The 14,701-nt window shown below is 40.5% G+C and overlaps 1 non-coding gene across 1 annotated transcript; it reads left to right on the top strand.

Annotated features, from left to right (window-relative positions):
* Nucleotides 1-12,350: 12,350 nt before the first annotated feature.
* On the top strand, nucleotides 12,351-12,422 carry trnav-cac. The gene has a single exon. It is a non-coding gene; the product is annotated as a tRNA-Val (tRNA).
* The last annotated feature ends 2,279 nt before the right edge of the window (nucleotides 12,423-14,701 follow it).

Below are 14,701 nucleotides of genomic sequence, written 5' to 3'. Positions count from 1 at the left end.
GGCATGACTATACATCCAGAAGAAGTGCTCACTTGTGTGACTCAGCTTTCCTTATTAAGAAATCCCATTGAGGACAACCGCAAATCAGACTGCTCTACTATTAGAGGTAACAAACTCAGCAGTCCTAGTGTGCATGCTGTGCTAACCACTAGCCTTCTGGTGAACTACCGTCCAAACAGAATGACATTGACAGTCTTCAAGTCTTCAACCCTAACCCAAGGCATTCTTGATTCTACTGTTATATAATAATAATAATCCTTGCATTTGATATAGCTCTTTTCATGTCTTCTAGACGCCTCAAAGCGCTTCACAGAATATTCAGTAAAGTGAATTGACTGTATATTTATGGGCGAAACACGGCAGCCAATTGCGGACAGCAGTGCCCCAGTTATTCATATTAGTCACACAGGGGGAGATGCTGTTTCAATGGCTATGTTGTTGCAGCCACTACCATGAATCTCTTAGTGCTGGTGACCAAATGCCATTATCAAAGCCCTTTTGGCAGGCTGCCTGCCCGTTTTCTTGGCCTGCAAACAACTGACAACTTTAAGTAAGGGATAGATTTGATTTCAACACTGAATTGAAGAACCAAAGAGATCCTGGAGAAGATTGCTAGGGGTTCTGGAACCGGAAAGGTGAGATTTTGGAAAGTTGGTAATTTTTTTTTCCCCCGTTTCCAATTTGATTTCAAAAGAGACTCATAGCAACTTCATTCAATCACACCCTTGTTCCCAATTAATATGCATGTTGGATGTTAATGAGGTGGTTGGCACAGTGTAACAGTGTAACAGCGTCCAGCAGGCAACAGCTAGAAAGTAGTGTGAGAACACAGTGGAAAGTTTTACATGTCTCAACCCAACATTTATGAGAGAGGAGGGGAGATAGACAAAAAGTTCAAAAATGTCATCTCTCCACTATTTTGCCCAGGTGCCTTGGAACACAGTAAGAATTCAGATGTAGGCAAGCGTATCACTGAACATTCATTTTGCCCTACAGCAAGCCAGTGTGAGCCATGAGGGGTTAATTGGAAAATCAATTGTAAGAGTGTTGCACAAAAAATGTGATATTCAAAATATTTGATGCGTTAAATTAACACATCAAATGTGTTAAGAAATATCTCAAGTTAGATATCTCCATGGTTAGATATCTCACTTGTAAGTACTAATGCAGATGCTGTCTCATCACTCTGTGTTATAGGTTTCAGTTCAACTCAGGCTAATGAGATGAAAGTCTTTGGGTGGCAATCAAATGCCGATAAAGAGAGCAATCTTTTATGTACTTCTTTGTAATGGACTATCCTATTCTTAAGATCAAAAGATTGGTTTGGATGATGAAGACCATTGGCCCATCTGAACTCACCCTTCCAGAATATTCATCCTATCATCCCCCCATCACAGCATCAAGCTGATTTTTAACAGCATCAAATAATTTGTTTTTAGCATCTAATAGATGCCCCCTTTGTTTTTGACTATCAGGATCTGAAATGAAATAAACGTAGGCAACTTTCTTAAGGGTCTACAAGTCTATGGCATGGAGGTGCATCCACTAATGCAGCCTCCGAGAGTCATAGAAATTTACAGCACAAAAGGGCATTCAGCCCATTTTGTCCATGCTGTCCCTTTTAAGAGCAATCATTTAAGTCCCATTTACCTGTCATTTCCACATATCCCTGTAGCTTACTCCTTTTTATGTATAAAAAGGCCATTGGATCAGAAATGGAGATCTCACTATGAAAGGCTTCAAAGATGTCTGGAGTCAGAAACGGATACTTCACGAAACAAGGGCTTCTCATCTGTATGGAGACTTCTTGTGAGAATCGTGAGGGGAGGGAGGTGGTGAGGAGGGAGGGGGAAAGGTATTTCATTCTGATAACAGACATCGAAAGTTGTCTATTTGCAGCACTCATAATTCAACTTGCCCTCAAAATACAAAGTCATTACCCTTTACAGTAAATCCTATGAAGCACTTTGAGACATCCTCTCAACTTGAAAGGTGCTATATCAGATACAATGATTACTGGTTTATAAAAAGAAAAAATCTTTAAAAATTGTCACAAATCTAAGTATGGATTTGACAAAAATAATGTAGCAAAGAGGTTTTGTACCTATTTTGCAAATCGAAAAGGCCTTGCAGTGTTGGTTGGAAATCCGAGTTCGTTGAAAATTCTACTGTGAACCTGCCTGCACTCCTGAGGCACTCTTGCAGTTGGCACTAACTGTGCCTGTTGCTCTGAGGGTGTAGCATGCTTCCAGCAATAATCCCTATAATCAGCCTCTTTTCAGTTCCTGCTGTCACAGCTACCCTCAGCTTTGCCTCCAGTTAAGTCTCTCCGTCTCTCACCAACTGCAGGATGCTATACTCTGGTGCTTGCCAAGATCAAACCTTCACTAACAATGAAATTTTCGAAGAGAAACTGCAAGACAGATTGCAAAGCCACTGAAATCAATGGAGCTATAATTATTTCCCTACCCCCTCCTGCCCCTCCCGCCAGTGAAACACAGGCACTGTATTTCCATAAAATAAGTGAGCCTTGCTTAAAATAAAAGACTTGACATGTTTGCTTGGTCGAACATGCTTTAGGTAGGGGTGGTAGGTGTGGTGGGGTGGAGTGGAAAAGAAAACTAGCTCAGACTGTAATTTTATTGAAGCACCAATAATATTACTGACAGACAGTAAAAAACAATCCTTTTTTTAAAGAGGGATTGATTCTTACTGTCAGTAATTTTATTTAAAAAGTAATTTTATTGATTCACTCTGTTTTAAAGAGTGAATTATTGTTTTATTCTAAAAACAACAACAAAGCTTGGATTAGAGCACTCTCTTGTCCTCCTACTCTGAATCTATACACATCTCAGGTTTTATTTTCCCATTTGTGGCTTTAGGAAAGAAGCACTGCTGTGCCACTAAGAATTTGTCAGCCAAGACAATGCGAAGAATCGTACTTCCATTATTATTAGGCGTGTGGAGTAAGGAAACTCACCCAAGGTTTCGCCCTGCCTGGAATTGAACTCAGGTCTCTCTAACCACTGAGCTACAGGACTCCACAATAGCCACAGCAATAGCAAATATGGCTGAAAGCAAATTGTTCTTTTGATAGGGTGGATTTCTCAATGTAATATTTGACATATCAAAGGTAAGATGAAAATTGCAACATATGTTGGGATAATTATTAGCTTGACATCATCACATATTGTACCACAGGTTTTCCACACATGATGTTTTGAAATCGTACCTGAGAATCTGAAGATATTTGTCAAGTTGGAATTGTGAATCAGAAAACCGAGATGCAAGGTTTGTAAAACAACAAATTGCAAATACCAAATGGGCAAAATAAAAAAAATTATTGATCTTCATGAACCTTTTGGGGGGGATTTTAGCAGCCTGGCATTTCAGATTTGCCATTTTCTGAAACTTATAATAAATAATAACAATAATCCTTGCATTTGATATATAGCCTTTCATGTCAGAAGGACGACTCAAGGTTTTCTGTAAAATTTAGTAACTATATATTTTGTTGGCTAGCATCCACAAACAGCCATGGATTGAGTGACCAATTTTATTTAGGGGATTGTTGGCAAGGACCCCAGGAGAAACTCCCTTCTCTTTCTAATAGTGCCATGGATGTTTAACGTCCACCTGGACAGGCTGAGGGTACCTCGGTTTAATGTCTCATCTGAAGGACGGCACTTCCAACAATCCGGCGCTCCCTCAGCACTGTATTGGAGTATCGGCCTATACTGTGAGCTCAAAGTTCTAATGTGTCGTTTGACCCCACAACCATCTGACTCAGAGATGAGAGTCTACCGACTGAGCCAGGATTAATCCTGATCCATATTTGCAATGGAAGAGTTACAAATAGGAACTTAACTTTCAGCTTACAAATATCTCAAAAGCCATTGTCTCATGCTGGGTGTATTTCAAACATGTGGGAAAGGAGGTAAGGAGCTGATGATAGTGAGTGGAACTGAACAGACCTAGAGCAGATACTTGTTCTGAATGATCAGCAACCTTTCACCATGTCTTCATGTATATCATCATTGTTTTGCTTTGGGCATTAGGAATGTCACAAGATAACTTTGATAAATGATTTACTAGTGATTTATGTCCTTTAAAATTCTTACTTTTAAGATAACACATATATTTTCTGTCCATTTAATCTTATCCTTCCAGATTACCAACCCTACCATCTTCCCATTACTGTGGTTACCTTGAATTCACATTTTATTTCAACCATTCTTCCTTGTACCATATACCAGCTGTTAGTTACTCGAAGTACAAAGAAAAAACTCCAGTAGTCTAAGTCCTAAAATTGCATTTAACAACCTTAAACATGTGCTCTCTTGCTCTGCTGTCTCTGCATATCTTGGTTTACTTTCTGTTAAGTGTTTCACATAGGTCTTATGATGTCGCATTTGAGACACTTCTATTAAAGATTCAAGACTTTTATGATATTGAGTTGCTTCTCATAGTTATAATCCTATAATCGTTGCATTTGATATAATAATAATAATCCTTGCATTTCACATAGTGCCTTATCACGTCTTTGAGATGTCACAAAGCACTTCACAGAATATACTGTAAAGTGAATTGACTGTATATTTTGTGGGCGAAATGTGCAGCCAATTGCGCACAGCAGTGTCCCACAAACAGTTGTGGATTAAGTGACCAGTTTATTATTTTTTGTTGAAGGAATTACTTCCCCCAGAAAAGTGATCTGCCAATCGTCTAACAACAATGTTCCTACTTACTTCTAGGTAAACAGAGGTGTGGAGTAAGGAAGCTTTCCCAATGTTTCGCCCTGTCCGGGAATCGAACTCGGGCCTCTCATTTGCGAGGCGAGTGCTCTAACCACTGAGCTACAGGACTCCATGTCTTCGAGATATCTCAAAGCGCTTCACAGAATATACTGTATATTTTGTGTAGGTGGATGCATGGAACTCTCAGTTTCTCAAGCATGGTGATGGGTTTCCACATGTGTCTAACACCCAGCTGACCAAAAATAAAATTAAAAAATTCATCCCTTTAACACCTGGGATATTGAGCATGACTGGTCCACAATGTTGCATACAACCGCTATTATCTCCTCCTAGGAATGAGAGAATCTGTATTTTAGGTCAACCAAACTGTAAAACATGGTGTAGTAAGTGGATTCCTGAAGAGGGCAAACATGCAGTTTCATCAATATCCAACAGGTACCATGAAATTCAAAACAATAAGACATTTAGAAAGTCCACAATTTCCCACAATTTCCATGTTTCTGTGGTATATCCAAATATAGTACAAGGAGGGACAGTAGGAAGCAAAGTAGGCGTAAAATGAGCCAAATGGTTAGATAAGGAGAGAAAGCCAAAGAGTTACAGACAAGGAATCCAGGAACAAAGAAAGTAAAAAAAAATGTTTTTAGGTTTAATAAGGGACAGGACATGGGGAGATATTGCACAACTTGATGACAGCTGGACTCAATTATTTGCTCTCACTTGAAAAAGGAGGCAGTGTCTTGATGAAACAGTGCTTGGCAAACCATTTTATTATATAGAAAGAGATAGATAGAGAGAAAAAGAGAAGAAACAGAAGGCTTGTGTTTCATTTTCATCCCATCAAGATCACACAAGTGATGTGATGACTTGTTTTGACGTGATTTATGTCATTATGTTGAGCATTTATAAGCAAATAGTTTGCCAAATATTTGTTTCCTAACGATGTTGCCCCTTTAAATTCCATTGAATATCTTCTGAAAGCAGTTCAAAGTCCTCAGCATCTGCTGCTAACAAACACATTGGTTCTAAAACGTTCTGTTTAATTTAAAACCACCGTTCACTAAGGAGACAAATTTATTTATTTTTGCTACAAATACTTTTTTGGTGCACATGAACATGAGGGATGGATGTTTGACCTGAGAGTAGAACAGGTTTTAATTTCAGGCCAACAGTGTCATTGTCAAGGTCTCCAAAGCTAGGTATAGAATGATACTGAGTAAAAGTAGAGATCTTGTCTGCCTGTTCAGGTGGCCGTTAAAAATCTCATGACACTATTTAAAAAGGGTATTTTTCTCAGTGTAATGACCATCAATTCCCTGGACTAATTGATCATTTGACTCATGTGAGACCTTGCTGGTGTCTTGTTGGCCTACATAAAAATGGTCACTACACACAATAGTATTTGTGAAGAGCTTTGAGACTCTATAAAAGGCAATAGAAGTCACCATAAAAATCTAAGCTTTTTAAACCAAGAGAAGGCTTACATGGATTGGACACTTGGGAATAACCCTTAGTGCTTCAGCTTTTGCCTCTCTTGTTTGAACTTTGAGATTTAGTAATACAGTACTGTACACAGCACAGTCACTCCACTGTGGGTTCAAAAGTGCAGTGGGACTGGTTAATTGAGATGCATCACCAAGCTACTTAAAAAATAAACATTTTATTTATGTCCAAGACTTTGAGGTAGTTTCTGTGTAGAACACCTCCTTCCACTTCCCGCCACATAAAACCATTAATTGGACTTTATGAACTGCTTTCTGACAGCAAATCATTAAGTTATTCACTGATTTCTGTACTTTTGGAGACAACATCAGCTTTACGTTTCTTTTTAAATCCCCATAAACATCACTCAAATGCTTTTTGAAAGGCGTTTCTGCCTTTGAAAAGATTTTTGTTTTCAATTTTTAATGGGCGGCATTTCCCTTTAAGAGTAAAAATTTATTTCCCATGTTATTCATAAATTTGTCACTGTGCAAGGCCACATTCCCAAGTGTAAATCATATCGCCACGTTTACATCTGCTAAGCCAGACGTTACACCCTTTTAGAAGAGGTGGATCCCACAAGACTTTGTAGCTTTAGACATATGGATGTCCTGGGAGCTATGTTTAAAAGAGAGAGAGATACTGGGCTAATAGAAGTATGAAGAGATTAAAAAAATCTGCCAAAATCTCATAAACTAGTAAAAATGCTCGATGAACTGAATGGCCTCCTCTCCCTATTCCCAATTTCCTATACTCCTCCAAGCTTCTACACCCAACGCACTACTTATACAAAAGTTATACATTCCTCAAATTCATCTAATTAAAGAACCATATTGAGAATGTAGACCTTGAGAATTCTTCAGCATCAAAGGAGACATAAGTCAGCTGCAAAGTGTACTTTTTGTTGCTGAATCATTTAAGAAAGTGATCAGTGGGAGTTAACAAGTTCTCACGATAATGAGAGAAGGAGCAATTTGAACCTGTGTTTATAAATTGAAATTTACAGTACAGAAGAAGGCCATTCAGCCCAATGTGTCTGTGCTGGTTCTTTTAAGAGCAATCATTTCAGTCCCATTTACCCACCCTTTCCCCATACCTAGATATGCTATCTGAGCTTTCCTCTCATGTGAACTAACAAAACACTTCACAGTTCACGGTTTCATTCCACACTTTGAGTGGAGTAATGACTTTCAACCCTGCAGATATACCTTAGTAAAGGAACTGCACTTGTTATCCGTGAAGTTTGGAAAACATTCATATTACATTTTTTCTGATCTTCAGCCATATTGGTATGTGGTAAGCAGTTACATTGCTGTAGTTTTCATTAAAGAAATGTCAGCAAGAAATGTGTACTGTACTGGAAGAACCTTTTTATACTGCAACTATGTATTAATATATTTGCATGTTTATTAGCAATGCTAACTGTCCAGGGTATGTACCAGTACTTGACATCTGTTCCAACAAACCTGCAATAAAAATAATCCTTACACTTGATATAGGACCTTTCATGTTGAGAGAGTGCCTCACAGGATTCAACTGCAAAGTGTAGCATCTGTGTATTTTTAGGGTGAACACGGGAGCCAATTTGTGCACATCAATTTTAGGGATTAATGGCCAGAACAGAGTGAGAAACTCTTTAATCCTGATACTATACAATAAAAAATTTAATTTATATAGTGCGTTTTTCATCAAGAGGACGTTCCAAGGTGCTGGACAGTCCAAGGTCTGCATCTGAGTTGGTGGGAGCTGAGGAAGTGGGAGAAAGATGGCTAAAGTGTGATCAAAGCTAGAGGTCTTGAGGCAGACCTTGAAGGAGGTGAGGGAAGGGGTAGGTCAAAGGGACCCTGGGATGGAGTTCCAGAGAATGACGCGATACGCTGAAAGCCCAACCACTGGTGGTAGGGCATATGGGGGACATGAAGCAGATCGGTGCATGCTGAGCAGAGGGAATGGCTGGTTGGTAAGGTTTGAGGCTGTCCCAGAAGTTAGGGTGAGGTAAGACCACCGAAAGGTTTAAAGGTGAATCTGCTGGGGGAATGGGGAGCCAGTGGAGCAGATCGAGTTCAAGATCCTCATTCTAACCTTTATACCCCTCCGTGGTTTCAATCCTATTCCCAGTGATAATACTTTAAGTGGTGTGTTCATAAAACAGTCATTGTGCAGTGTGTTGGGGAACATGTGTTATTTAGAAATGAGTGCAACCTCGACCCGTCAATAAAGCTTTTAAAAGTTTGCCAGAGAGCTTTTTTGTTTCTTTGTGCAGTTGTTGACGTGGGAGGGATAAGCTAGCTGACACAAGACACAGCCAAAGGAGCAGGAATTTGAGAGCCAAGGCCCATTCGATAATCACTCACAGGTTCTAGCGATAACACTGTGTGCCAGTCTGACAAAGTCCCTCCCTTGTGTTATTAAGCACTCCGAGACGCTGCCCTGGGTGAAGGGCACTATATAAATGCAAGTTATTGTTGTTATTACTACCTGAGTCAGCCTGGTTAAGCTCCCTGACAACTTTGTCAAAGAGCCCTTTGCATACCAAGCTGTGGTTGGATGTGACTATCCCACTTGCTGGATGGTCCTATCACTATCAGTTGTATGTATACACATCCCATGGAATTCTTCTCTGCTAATGAATCAGCGCTAAAAACAACATTCATTTTACTTTACTATTGAACTGTTTGCCAACTGGCCTATGGAGATGCTCTGGGTTATAAATTCAGCTGTCTTTGATGTTCAAGGCACTATAAGACAGGGGTCCAAAGATACCATCCAGGAAGATAATGCCAGGCAACTCAATGAGAAAATCAAACAGTGTGCTCCTAATTTAATCGGTCTGTATAGAGGTGCTCACTGTTAATATCAAGCTACAGAAAGGTGCTATTGCTAATAACACACTATATAGAGGCACTTAATACTATTAGGATATATTGAGGTGACTACTTATATTGGGTTGTACAGTTACCTTCCTGTAATATGGAGTTCTTCACTGTGTCTTAACCAATAATTCCTCAGATGCTGTCAATCATTCTCCTTGTGACTGTTTGTGGGACATTGCTGTGCACAAAATTAGCTATTGCCTACAAAACAGTCACCACATGTTAAAGTAAATCCTGTGAAGTCTTTTACATCTGCCTGACATGAAAAACACTAAAACAAATGCAAGGATCATTATTGTTATAAATCAACAGGACTGAATCAAGCGAGGATGTGTCGCTGCAAAATCTGTGGAACGGAAGCAAAAGCCATCAGAATGGACTGTTTGATTCAAAGAAACTCATAACATTTAACAGCGTACACAGGAGGAAGAACTCCCCTGTTCTAGGAAATTCCACAGAATTTGCTGACCTTTAAATAACTATTCCAAATGGGTGGTGATTCAGATTTTGAAAAGTAAATAATCCTGAGCAGGGCACAGGATGATTATGGGTGACCTCTTGCAGAGAAAACTGGTCTGTTTCCAGGCAAAAGCTATTGTTGAGATTAGTGAAAAGGAACTGTGGGAAGGAATTGTTTTCCAGTTCTCTTTTGTTTAAGCTTCTCTGTACAGGAAAAGGGAAAATACTCTTTCGGCCCAGGGTGCGAAATATCATATTTCCAGAGGGACAATTACAGGCAGGACAAAAGGTGTGAGGCCATGGCAATGGTTTAAACACAGGACTATTGTTAACAGTTTCACCACTGAGCGATTGTTGCAGTGCCTGTATAAGGTGTCCTTATGTGTGGCGATACTTTGAAAGCTCGTTTTTTTTACACTTGTTTTTGTTTGTGAAAAATAATATTCAAAATTATCATTTTTTAAAATCTTTATATTATTTTGAATCAGATAGCACAGATGTATTCAAGAGAAAGGTAGATCTTGACATAAGGGAGAGGGAAAGGGGAAGAGAAGTATATGGGAGGGAGTAAGGAATGGGTGGAGATTCACGTGGAGTATAAACAGACTGGTTGGGCCGAGTGGTCTGTTTTCACACTGTACATTATTTTTGATGATCTCCTTGAACTATACACTGTAACTTAACTGAGACAATTAATGGGGCATGGGGGGGGGGTTGGAGAGGAGGTGGGAAGGGGCAACATCCTAGTAATCTGCTCTAAAGTCTCTAGCCAGACCACTTGTGTGACATGTTACAAAGTGGGCTTGAGGTGATGGTATGATTGTCTCCCTCTCCAAGAAGATGGGATGAGCAGGGAGAGAGGCAAGGTTTGGTTTGTGCTCTGTGTTGCCTTCTCTGACCCATAAGACTTGGAATTCAACACACAGTGAATCACTGACATCCACCAAGTTTCTCAAATGTCCATCTCCTGATTTCCATTTGGAGCTACTCTTGTTACACTCAGAAACAATAATATAATAATAATCCTTGTATTTGATATAGTGCCTTATCATGTCTTCGAGATGTCTCAAAGCGCTTCACAGAATATACTGTAAAGTGAATTGACTATATTTTGTGGGCAAAACACAACAGCCAATTGTGCACAGTAATGCCACACAAACATTTGTGGATTGAAGTGACCAATTAATATTTTTTTGAAGGAATTATTACCCCTGGAAAAGCGATCCACCAATCGATTATCAACTGGGTTCCTAGAAATGCCATTGTACAGCTGTAAATGACAGAATGGCAACATAATTTGAGAGGCCTCAGGAATGAAGTTAAAGATACGGACCACAACTTTTCATTAAAGCAAAGGTAAAGCAACAAGATTTGTATGAAAGATATGCTCTGCTTATCAGGAGGCATATTGAGCTATTGTTAACACGTGTGGAGGAAAGCGGTGGGGGAAGGGCTCTTATGACTGGTGGGAAAGAGTTCCACTCAATGCCACTGCTGTCTTTCCATACCAACGAAATCAAAACATTGAAACAACAAAAACAAAATAACATTTATATTGTGCCTCTCAAGTCAGGAGGACGTCCCAAAGTGCTGGACAGTCAGTGTTTCGGACCCAAGCTAGGGGTCGGAATTGGGGAGGGTGGAGGATGGGTGAAGGGGGAAGCAGAGTGATCGAAAGCACGGTCAAAGAAAAGGGTCTTGAGATGAGTCTTGAAGGAGGCAAGGGACAGGGCGAGGCAGACGGACTGCGGGATGGAATTCCAGAGGGTAAGGGCAGAGTGGCAGAAGGACCGCCCACCAATGGTGAGGTAGGCAGGGCGGGGTACGTGAAGCAGGTTGGAGCCTGCTTCGTGGAGGGAGCAGGCAGGATGATAGGGGGTTAGGAGGTCACAGAGGTAGGAGAAGCGAGGCCATGGAGGGTTTTGAAGGTGAGGACCAGGATCTCGAACTTTCCTCTGTGTGATGGGAAGCCAGTGGAGTCGGGTGAGGATGGGGGTGATAGGGGCATGGAGCCTGGTGTGGGAGAGGACATGACCTGCAGAATTGTGGATGATCTGCAGCCTATGGAGGGAGGAGTTGGGGAAGCCAACTCTCTGCTTGTCAGCCTCCCCAACTCTTCCCTCCACAAGCTGCAGATAATCCAGAACTCTGCAGCTTGTGTCCTCTCCTGCACCACGCTCCGTGACCCCATCACACCCACCCTCGCTCGACTCCACTGGCTCCCCATCGCTCAGAGGGTCGAGTTCAAAATTCTCATTCACACCTTCAAGGCCCTCCATGGTCTTACCCCCTCCTACATCTCTGACCTGCCAATCCCTTATAAACCTGTCCGCTCTGCAGGTCCGGACTGCTCCATGTCCTCCACCTTGCTCGCCCCACCATCGGCGGTCGGGCCTTCAGCTCTCTGCCCCCACCTATTCCACATTCCCTTCACCTCGCTCCCTCCTTTGCCTACTTCGAGGCACGCCTCGAGACCCTCCTCTTCAACTGTGCCTTCGGCCACCCTTCTAGTCTCTCTATCCTTCACCCTCCCTGATCCCAAACCTCCACCCCACTCAGGTCCTAATCCCTGACTGTCCAGCGCCTTGGGATGTCCTCCCAGTGAAAAGCGCTTTACAAATGTAATTTTGTATTGTATGCATTTTAGGACCTGTAAAGTGAACTGAACTTTGCTCGTTTCATGTCAATGTCATGTCTGAGTTTATTAGCACAATGGGACTATTGAAGTCATGGTATACAAATGTAATTTTGTTGTTGCTGTTGTATTATGTTGCTGTGGAGTCCTGTAGCTCAGTGGTTAGAGCATTCGCCTCACAAGCGAAAGACCTGGGTTCGATTCCCAGCAGGGCGAAACCTTGGGCAAGTTTCCTTACTCCACATTCCTGATAATAATCCCTCAAGAAAAAAAAGCAATAATAAATTGGTCACTTCAATCCACGACTGTTTGTGGGACACAATTGGCTGCTGTGTTTCGCCCACAAATATGCAGTCAATACACTTTATAGTAGATTCTGTAAAAGCGCTTTGAGACATCTAGAAGATGTGAAAAGCGCTATATCAAATGTAAGGATTATTATTATGAATTGTGTGCAAACCACATTTAAACATATTTATACATGATTCACAAATGGTAAAGATTAGCTCAGAATATATCAATAGAAAATACTCAAATGGGAAGTATAGGAGGCACATGTACTCTATTCATTGGATCAACTTCCCATGGCAAAAGCTGAACGGGACAGGCCCTAAAGGTTGTGCGGAGGGGAACAATGAGGATGATCCCCAGCATTAGAGGAATGAATTATGTGTAAAAATTAGACAAACTAGAGCTCTTCAGTCTTGAAAGGAGACACAACAACTTGCAGTTACATTACACCCTTCACAGAATGTTGCATCTCGTAGTGTATGAGACATCTTAACAGGGACCTTACAGAGGTGTGTAAAAGTTTAAATGAGATTGTAAAAATAAATTCAATACTTTCAGATGACTGAGACAGCCGAATAAGAGTTCACATGTCTAGATTTGCAAAAGACAATTTCAGGACAGACACTGAGATGTATTTGTCTATCCAGAAGATAATTAATGACTGGAACAGATTGCCAAGAACAGTATTAATAATAATAATCCTTGCATTTAATATAATGCCTTATTACGTCTTCCAGATGTCTCAAAGTGCTTCACAGAATATACTGTAAAATGAATTGACTGTATATTTATGGGCAAAAGACGGCAGCCAATTGTGCACAGGTGTATCGCATGAACAGTTGTGGATTGAGTGACCAAATTATTATTATTATTTTCTTTTGGCGGGATTATTACCCCCAGAAAGTCATCTGCCAATCGCTGGGTTCCTATTTACTATGAGCTAAACAGAGGAGTAAGAAAACATGCCCAATGTTTCGCCCTGCATGGGAATTGAACACAGGTCCTCCCCTGCTTGCGAGGCAAGTGCTCTAACCACTGAGCTACAGGACTTTACTTGAGGCCAGGAATGCTGGACTCATTTAAAATCAGCTTAATGCTTTGCTTGGAAGACCTTAGTATTCTGAGTATATGAGATCAAATAAGCTAAAGGGCCTTCTTCATCCAAACTTCTCCTGTAAGGCCTTTATGTCCACATTCTCAAGGAATATAGTGGCTCTTGTATATGCAAAGCAGGATTTATTTTAACACAATTTGCATTTGAATCATCCACATTTAGTGGGTTTTGAACTGAAGTCAGGACGCAGTCCCCTGAGGGCTCAATAATAGGCTTGCAGGTGAGGCATGGCTTGAGTACACTGTGGTTTGTCTGTGGTTTCCACTCTAGTCCACTAGACAAGAGCTTGGTTTGTCAGCTGGCAGCCTGACACAATTGGTGGTCTGATGCTACATGTGGTCAACACTTTGTATGAGATTCTGGAAGCGTTTGCCATGAGCATATAATTAAACTTTACAAGACTGGAATAAAACAAGATTTGTGGTAAAGACATTTCAAACAGACCTACCATGTATTGTGAAGTGAATCTTTCTTTTAAAGAAAAAAAGTCACGATTTTTGAAGGTTTTTAAAAGAAGCATAAACATAAAGCTGTTCTGTCTGAGAACTCAACAAGTATGGATAAACCAGTCAATATTATATAATAATAATATAATCTTTACATTTGGTATAGTGCCTTTCACATTGGGAGGATGTTCCAAAGTGCTTCACAATATATACTGTAAAGTTTAATGACAGTGTTTTATGAGTGAAAAATTGGGACTGTTGATTACAATAAAGACACTGGAAAATAGATTTAGCCATTATGAAATAAATATCAAAAGCAAGCAGGTCCATAGTCAATTCCCACTTAGGTTAGTTATTTTGAGCACCTTGCCTCAACTTTGTGATACCTTAGTGCTTACATCAAAAGATACAATGGATGGTTTCTCCCAAGAATAATCTTGAAGGGGTTTCTGAGCCTTTTTTCATTTCTTCACGTCCATATATCTGTGCAAATGATTACCACTTATTGTAGTCATATATACTTCACTGATATTCTCCTGTGTCAACAATTACTCTGCTCTTTCAATCTGTTTATTCCATTTATGCACATGGTGCACTAACCCCAATTATTTCAAATTAATTTTCTTCAGGGTTGTACTTGACCC

Source organism: Callorhinchus milii, unplaced genomic scaffold (genome assembly GCF_018977255.1).
Source record: "Callorhinchus milii isolate IMCB2004 unplaced genomic scaffold, IMCB_Cmil_1.0 Scaffold1, whole genome shotgun sequence".
Classification (NCBI taxonomy): Eukaryota; Metazoa; Chordata; class Chondrichthyes; order Chimaeriformes; family Callorhinchidae; genus Callorhinchus; species Callorhinchus milii.
This window is presented reverse-complemented; position numbering and strand designations above follow the sequence as displayed.